Below are 9,097 nucleotides of genomic sequence, written 5' to 3' on the forward strand. Positions count from 1 at the left end.
GGCAAAAAAAAGGCGAACAACCCAGTGTTGAGTGCACGGCATTGTTGTATGCGAATTCGGCCATCCAAAGTAACACAGTCCAGTCCATATCATTCCTCAGAGAGAAACAACGAAGATATTGCTCCAGGGTCTGGTTCAGGCGCTCCGTCTTTCCATCTGTCTGAGGGTGGTAGCTGGAGGATAGACGGGCATCAATGTTCAAGGTGGTACATAACGCCTTCCAGAATCGAGAAGTGAACTGAGAACCCCTGTCGGTGATCAATACACAAGGAAGACCATGGGCCCGGACTATATGTTGAAGAAACACTTTTGCTAATTCAGTAGATGTGGGGACATCCTCCAGAGGTATGAAATGGCCCATCTTCGTCAAGTGATCGACGACAACTAATATCACTGTCATTCTATCACAAGGGGGCATCTCAACAATAAAATCCATGGAGAGAGTGTGCCAAGGCTGGGGAGGTATGGGCAAGGGTCTCAGTAGTCCCACCGGTCGAGCATGCACAGCTTTTCCTTGCGTACAGATGGCACAATTCCTCACATAAGACCGGACTTCCTCTCTTAGCTGGGGCCACCAGAAGGAACGCTCCACGATAGCAATAGTTTTGTACATTCCCATGTGACCCCCCAGAACCGAATCATGAGACCAGGCCAAAACTCGTTGTCTTAGGGCATCGGTGGGGATAAACAGCGCAGCATCCTGGTAGGCGAGATCATCCTTTTCCGTGCGATGCTCTGGATCCTCTTGTATCCATTCAAGTACGTTCATCTCTGCAAGGGCTATTTTCACGTCCTCAAGAAAGTTGTTTGACGACAGGAGAGCTACAGATCCCACGCTTGCAGTTGTTTCCTGAAGGATCAAAGGTGTTTCAACGTCTTCGGTCTTTCTCAGTTCTCCATCCTCCAGACGTGACAGCGCATCTGCCTTCCCATTTTGGGGTCCAGGTTTGTATTTGATAATGAAGTTATAGTCAGAGAAAAACAGAGACCACCGTAACTGTCGGGGAGTGAGGGCCTTAGCTGTTTTCAAAAATAACAAATTCCGGTGATCAGTATAGATCTCAACTGTATGTACTGCGCCTAGTAGATAATGACGCCATTCCTCACATGCCCTTTTTATAGCTAAAAGTTCTTTGTCTGTTATGGCATAGTTCACCTCACATGGCGTGAGCTTTTTAGAGAAGAAGGCAACAGGGTGTACTTGGCCCGTACTAGGGTGTCTTTGGGAAAGCACTCCCCCCACAGCATATTGAGATGCGTCGGTTTCCAGTATAAATGGTAGTTGTGAGTCAGGGTGACGAAGAATAGGAGCTTGAGTAAACTGCTTCTTCAGGTATTGAAAAGACGCGTCCGCATCTTTACTCCACACAAAAGGCATATTCTTCCTTAACAAACAAGAAATCGGATGTATGATCTTGGAGAAGTCCTTGATGAATCTACGATAGTAGTTTGCGAAACCGAGAAAGCTTTGTACAGCTTTCACGGTTTTGGGTGTAGTCCAATTGAGTATCGCCTCCACTTTACTCAAGTCCATTTGAAAGCCTTTCTCGTTGATGATGTACCCAAGGAAGGACACTTCCTGGACGTGGAACAAGCATTTCTCCAACTTGGCGTAGAGAGAGTTACGTTGTAACCGGTCTAGCACAGACTTCACATGCATGACATGTTCTGAAAGAGTGGAGGAATACACCAGGATGTCATCGATGTAGACTATGCAATAGGTTTCTAGACAACCCCGCAGAACCTCGTCCATGAAAAACTGAAATGCGGCGGGGGCATTGCACAGCCCAAAGGGCATTACCCTATATTCAAACAGGCCCAGCTTCGTTCGAAATGCTGTCTTCCACTCATCCCCTTTTTTGACACGCACCAGATGATAGGCTCCACGCAGATCGAGTTTGGTAAAGTATCTGGCTCCTTTGAGTTGGTCCATGAGCACAGGTATCAAGGGGAGAGGGTACCGGTTTTTGATGGTCACACGGTTAATGGCTCGGTAGTCTATACAGGGCCTTAATTCTGCGCAATCCTTCTTGGGAATAAAAAACATAGGGGATGAGGCAGGAGATGATGAGTGCCTGATGAATCCCGATGCTAAATTCTCTTCAATGTATGTTTTCAGATATTCTGTCTCCTTCTCGGTCATGGCATAGACCCTGCTACATGGAATATCTGCTCCTGGTACGAGATCGATTCTGCAGTCGTATACCCTGTGTGGCGGCAAATGGGTAGCCTGTTGTTTGTCAAACACAGGGGAGAACGACTGATACTCCAAGGGAAGTATCGTGGCACAACAGTATCGCTCAAGAGGACACGCAGCCGCCAGACAAAGAGAAGACGAGAGTTCGGTAGTGCAGGGAACCGAAGAAACCTGAGTACAATGTTCCTGACAGTAATCGGATGACAAGGTGATAGTGCGTGCTGCCCAACAGACCTTTGGATCATGTAGAGTTAACCAGGGCATTCCCAGGATGAGCCGAAACTGGGGGGCATCAATGAGATCAAACTGGATGTATTCCTGATGATTGTTTCCAATGTGCATCAGCATGGGACAGGTGTGGTAGGCCACTGGACCCGATGATAAAACAGTTCCATCCACGGCTTTCACCAACTCCGGTTTTTTTTTTTTCTCACATGCAATTCCGATCTTCATGGCAAATTCCTGATCAATATAGTTCCCGGTGGCTCCTGAATCTACTATGGCATCTATATTCAATGATTTCTGTGGGGTGACCCAGAGGATGATTTGAAGGTTCATATGCGCCACTGCCGGATGCAATGTGTTTGCAAGACATGGGGAGATCATTTGCGGCAAACAACCCAAGACAGAGACCTCTTCCTGGTTTGGGTTCTTCAGTTTTCCGTCGGTTGATCGGACTGTACTAGAGCTTGTATCCTTGGGACGGGGTTTCTGGCTGGAACGGTGTTCCGGGCTCTACAGTCCTTAATGAAGTGACCCCCTTTTCCGCAATAGAGACATTGCTTCAAACGACGTCTTTTCTCTTTTTCTTCCTGTGTCAGCGGTCCACGGATACCACCGATTTGCATGGGTTCAGGACCTTCGGAGGGTTTGGAACGTTCTTCTATCGGACCTCTAAAGCGAGGGTAGAAAGGGCGATTGTCTCCTCGTGATCTATCCCCTCTTCTCTCTAGGAGCCTGTGGTCCAACTGGACAGTCAAATCAATGAATTCTTCACAGGTGTCGGGTAACTGTACCACTTGTGCAAGGACGTCTTTTAATTCACCCCGAAGGCCTTGATAAAATAACGAGATGCGTTTTGCAGGGGGCCAATCGGTCTCTACCACCAACCTGTTGAATGAGGTGATGTCATGCACGCACCTGTTATGTCTCGGAAGTGCCCTGGATCCACGCTGCTAATCACCCTGCTTTCCCCTCGTCACCCTCCGGGTGCCAGGAAGTAACACTAACACCCAAAAAGTAACTAAGAGGAACACAGGGGAACAAAACAAGGGTAGGAGGGGGAGAAAAAGACAGACACTCCACAGTCTTCGTCCACGCTGGGGTATATGGGGTCTTCAGTATGACCCTGTAAGAATATATAAGAAACAATCATGAGAAGAAACCCCTCCCTGTGTAGTCCCTGTAATGATATGTGTTGTGTGTCTAAATGTACCTTAGGGACAGTGTAAGGCCCCACGAATCCAAAGGAATACAAATGAAATAACAGGAACTCTAGTGGAAACTGGAACGGACTGTGTACGGAATGTCTGTACCTTTAAATTACAACCACACTTATTATTATCTGTTTTCTCCACATTAAACACATCCAAATACCTAGCGAACAATGCGCAAACACTCACCCTGCACACCTTCAAGGTGCGACTCAATATATACGAAGTACCCACAGAGGGGTCAAATAACACACTATGTTATGTGCCATAAACGGAAACGTAAACCTCCAAATCCTTGAGGCAAAACTCAGGAACAACTTAAAGAGACCACCGCTAACCGCGGTAAACAGAATTCAAAACGGGAAAAAGCAAAACAAAGTAACTCTTCCAGAAGCAAGCCGCTACACGGAAGAACGAAAGCACCTACGAGTACTTGCACGCCAACCTTCTCCTAGCTCCTCGGACGCCAATGTGAACCCGGAACGGAATACCACACACTAACTGAACGCGAAGCACTTCCTGTAGGTCGGGGCGGGCTTATCACTCGAATGCTACTCAGTAGCGCATGCGTGGTGCTAACGCATGCGCACATGTGTCTCTGATGCTTCTTGCCAATCATGCCAACCAATAATAATCTGTCTGAACAGCGGAACGTACTCTAGCCTGTCTTGCCGATCGTACTGCAGGCATGACAGGTGATATAAGTCAACAAGTCCTGCGAACCTTGACGTATGGTGAGTAGTTCCCTATCCAGGGTCAACATGTGAGATTTGCGATCAAAAAGTTTGCGCAACTCAACACAAAAAGCAGAAAAATCGTGCAGCACTGGGTCGTTCTTCTCCAGCAAAGGGATGTTCCAGCTAGCAGCATTACCCCCCATATAAGACATCATAAAAGCTGTCTTAGCAGAATCGTCCTGAAATACCCCGGGCTTACATAAAAAATGTAACCTACATTGATTCAGGAATGTTTCAAACTTACGGGGGTCTCCGTAAAAGCGTTCAGGGGAAGCTAAAGGAACGCCTACGGTCTGCACCACATGAACGGTATGAGCGGCTTCAGCCGAGGAGGCACTAGAGGTGGCTAATTGAGGGGGAACAGAGAACCCACCCCCTTCCACTTCTATAGGTTTTTTTGCGCCAGGGGGAGGTAAGGTAGCAGGTTTAATATAAGGACTCCCTCCTGTTCCTTTCTGGACTAGTCCTGCGACTTCCCTTCTTAAGGTGCCCACTTCTTTATACAGGGTTTGATTTTCAGCTCTGGAAGTGGCTACTTCCTGTTGTAAGGCGGCCATGCCTTCCACCAGGGAGGCCAAGACTGCCTCAACATTCATCGTTCGGGCCGGTGTGTCAACTTGGGCTTGTCAATCTGTCATGGATTGGCAGCAGCGCAGGCTCACACACGCCACTAACCTTAGCTCAGGGTGTCCGGCAGAAACGACTTCGGATGCTAAGCTCTCCTTCCCCCACCAGACACGGAAACCACAGTGGAAGCGAAACACACTGCGCGCACACGTACCTAGCCGGGAAAGGGGAAGTGGATAAAATAATAAATGGGTAGCGATGATTCCTTGGGATCCCCCGGGAGTCTGGTCACCAAGATGCGTAGGACAGCAGGAGAGGACCCACCTGATTAGGGAAAAGTAAGGAACACAATCAACACTACACTTCAGGTTTCTCGGACAGTATCTTAAGCAATTCGTAGGCACATCACTCACCGGAATCATACAAAACCCTGGCAGTGAATAAAGGACACCACAGCAAGCCTGCAAGGACTATGACTCGTTCTGTAATGAGTTCAGAACTGTGGCATGAGGTAGTCAAAAAAGGATATGGAAAAATAGCGGTTGTTTAAAATGGCACAAACCGCTCTCAGAGTCAGCCACAAGTTTGCTTCAGGGAACCCATAAGAAACGTCCGTGGAATAATGTCTCTGTCTCTGTGTGGCAAGAACTGTCCGTGAACAAAGCAAACAAAACAAAAAACAGTTCTGAGACTACGTCTCCCAGAAACCCTCTCTGGAGAGAAAGTACAAGGAATATTAGCGCAGCGCGTCTTCAGGCAGAACGCTGCCTAATATGAGTTGCAAGAACAAGCAATACGTCCCAAGAGTGCCCTAATCTAACTAGCTAGGGACTTTTAAACAACAAAGCAGAAAACGAAAACGAGCCCGTTTCCGTTTTTTGAGTACTTATCAGGAAAGCGCTGAAAGTTCCAAACGCTGGGTAAACACGGCTTCTCAAATCCAGGAATCTTCTAGCTTCTCGCTGGAATCCGGCGGGGAACACCTTCCGCCACTCCGATCCTCTCAACAAACAAAAATTGACAAGCACCGTCTGTGAGGAGGGGAGGGGCTAATATGCCTTAGGTCTCATGGCTCTTCCTGCTTGCCCCTTGGAATGCTGGTCACTGTAGTTCACTCTGCCTCTTCTACAAACGTCCCCACACGCATACCATCTTCGGGATCTTGATAGTAGTACCATCCCTCGACCCCCGGGCACCACAATCGCTACATCTGACAAGTGGCAGAACTTTGCGTGTTCTGACAATGGAACACCACAGGGATCTCCAAACTGGTGGTTCCATGGCCAGGTCAGTAATAAAGTCCTTTGCAATACTACTGTAAGTATTTGAAGAACATCGCTCCAAATTTTTCAACTATTTACATTAGTAACATACCTTGTTGCTCTAGATTAGGAGCATGGACTTGATTTAGGGATCAGCAGGGGTCGTTGCTCCGACCACTGGCCTGCCCCTTGCAACCCCTGGCCCTGCCTTTGTGCACCCCAGACCGCAGAGGTTGCGAAATCAGTGCCAAGTACGTTGGGACAGCTCACCTTTATGGATGTCAGTTCTCCTACCTGGCGGCCAAGACATGGAACTCCCTCACCATCCACCTTAGGCTGACCCAGGACCACCTCGCCTTCAGGAGACAACTCAAGACATGGCTATTCGAGCAGTAGCGGCTCCCCCTCCCCCAAGCGCCTTGAGACCCTTCCGGGTGAGTAGCGCGCTATACAAGTGCTCTGATTGATTGATTGAGTGTCTCCACTTTCCTTGTTTTCTAGCTATAGAAAATGGAGTATAAATAACAGTTATATGACAGATGAGGTAAGTAAAACAAAACATTCTTTTAAATGTATGCTGTGTTCCTGCTTACTGGTGAGTGTGTGTTTATGTGAGAGAGTGTATTATTGAACGTGTATGTGTAAGCAGTGTGTTTATTTATGAATGTGTGTGAGTGAAAGTGAAGGCCAAAGGGCATGTGATGTCACTTTCGCTACCCCTAGCATGTTGGTGAAATGGCGTCTATGATCAGGGGTGACAAGAGGTCCTCCATGACTTTGACCCTTTAGAAGATAAACTCCTGACAGAAGAGTTCCAGATGCATACATTCTTAAAAATCTATTGAACATTAGTGAATAACTTTCTTGACACTTTTCCACACCTCCATGAGGGGAGGGAGGGAGATCTAGGTTCGCTCGTCGAAGGCGATTGAAGGGATACATGTGCTTCCCTGGGAATCTGTCTTCACATCACATTTTAGGACCAGCCAACTAAATAACTTTCATTGTACATACCTTACCCAACAGAAATTGTGGGAAATGGGTCTGATGAGTTCAATGCATAGCCACACATGGAATTTTAAACATAGGATCTGGGGTTGTGGGGTAGTTGCTGCTTTTTGGAAAGGGCTCCGGCTGATGCTTGAAGAGGTGTTGGGTTGGTAGCGTCCCAATTACTCACCCTAATTTCGGTTGCAAATTCAGACTATTACTGATTGGTCTCTTGGTTGTAAATGAAGTACCTTGCTCGAAACTGGACAGATGTTTGCCCTCCTTCATTGGAGCACTGGAAGAGGGGCATTATTATTCCATGAATCTGGAAAGGCCAGTCAATGTGGCCAAGGGGTGACACCAAAATCTGAAATGAATAGGCTCCTTATGGAGGAAGTGGACTGAGATCCCTGCCCACAACACGTGGATGTTGAAACACAGTGGCGTAACATTAGCCCCTACAGTCCCCAATGTGCAAGCAGGTGAGGGACTCTGAACTCCAGGGAGGCCCCTCCATTACTCTGTGACACTGTGAGCCCCTGCCTGGATCTGGAGCATGGGGTCCCCCACCAGGACCTTTGCAGGGGGGCCCCCTTAATTTTTGTTACGCCACTGCTTGTGGGTAGCTTTGTATCCATGTCAAATTTAGCCTAGTCTTTGGCTGCATGTGCACAGGAAACATGTGACTCTAAGAGTCCAAGCCTACGTAGGCAGATATTTTCCTTTTTTTTCAGATGCCTTCCTCCCCATGTGCATATCCACCAGTTTGTGTGTAACTTTGTGTATGTGTGAGATGGTTGATTAATGTACTTTTTAGCAATTTTTTTAAATAGTTTGCAGGGATAAATGTTGCCAAGGGTTGTTAATGTTTAGGGCACTCTTAAATTTTATTTGAATCTTTTCTGATTGTTTCCGTGTTGCTGTGCTGTTATTATAATTTTTATCTTGGTTGATTTATTTAACGTTATTGTTGCTGCTGTACTTGTGATGGGTAAAGTCGTTCAAATGGGCCCAGTTATACTTTGGGTGTATACTTCAGCAATACATTCCCTCTAATGCTGCAAAGTTTTTGTTAGAAGAGAAAGAGACTTTAGGAATGGAGGGCAGTAAAGCCATGTTTTCTTCTTCTTCATGCCTACATTTTTGTGTACAATGTGGACAACTACTGTTTTGTGGACCCAATATGTGTGTCATAGGTGGCCATTTTGTCTTTGTTTTCAATTTTTTGTTTGATCTGCTTATTAGATTTTATACGGTACGAAAGGGGGTGGTGAAGCATACCCTGCCAACTTATGGCAAACAAAGCGGTAGGAAAGGGGGTACCGTATTAGATTTTATAGACATAAGATGCATATTACAAGCTTACATGTTTCTTACAAAGACATACTTTACATTTCAAAGGAAAACACATTAATCAAGGTGGTACACGTGATTGCTAACAGAAAATAAAACTGAGAGGTCATGGCTATACAGCATTAAATCCAACAACAAAAGGAGCTAAAGTGTAGAATATGATGTATAATTATATCAGACCAGTTTACATACATGCATAACATAACACTTGTATTTGTTAAGTGCACTTATCACCCATGGGTCTCAAGGCGCTGAATAACAGATGTTTATTGTTACCCAAATCTATGGTACTCATTTTGCCGACCGCAGATGGATGAAAGGCTGAGTGGACCCACCAGGATTTGAACCTGTGACCATGAGGTAGAACACAGGCCCCTACAGTGGATGCATTAGTCCACTAAGCCACCAGATATGCATGAGCTGCCCACCTGGATGTGTACTTACTGGAAGCAAACTAAGCCATTGCCTCCTTACAGCTGAGTTAGATTGCTAAGGTGAGTAATCAAAGGACATGTACACAAATCCTAAACTTGAAACTACAACCTGTCGGAGGGGGAG

This window comes from Lissotriton vulgaris, chromosome 2_1 (genome assembly GCF_964263255.1).
Source record: "Lissotriton vulgaris chromosome 2_1, aLisVul1.2, whole genome shotgun sequence".
NCBI lineage: Eukaryota > Metazoa > Chordata > Amphibia > Caudata > Salamandridae > Lissotriton > Lissotriton vulgaris.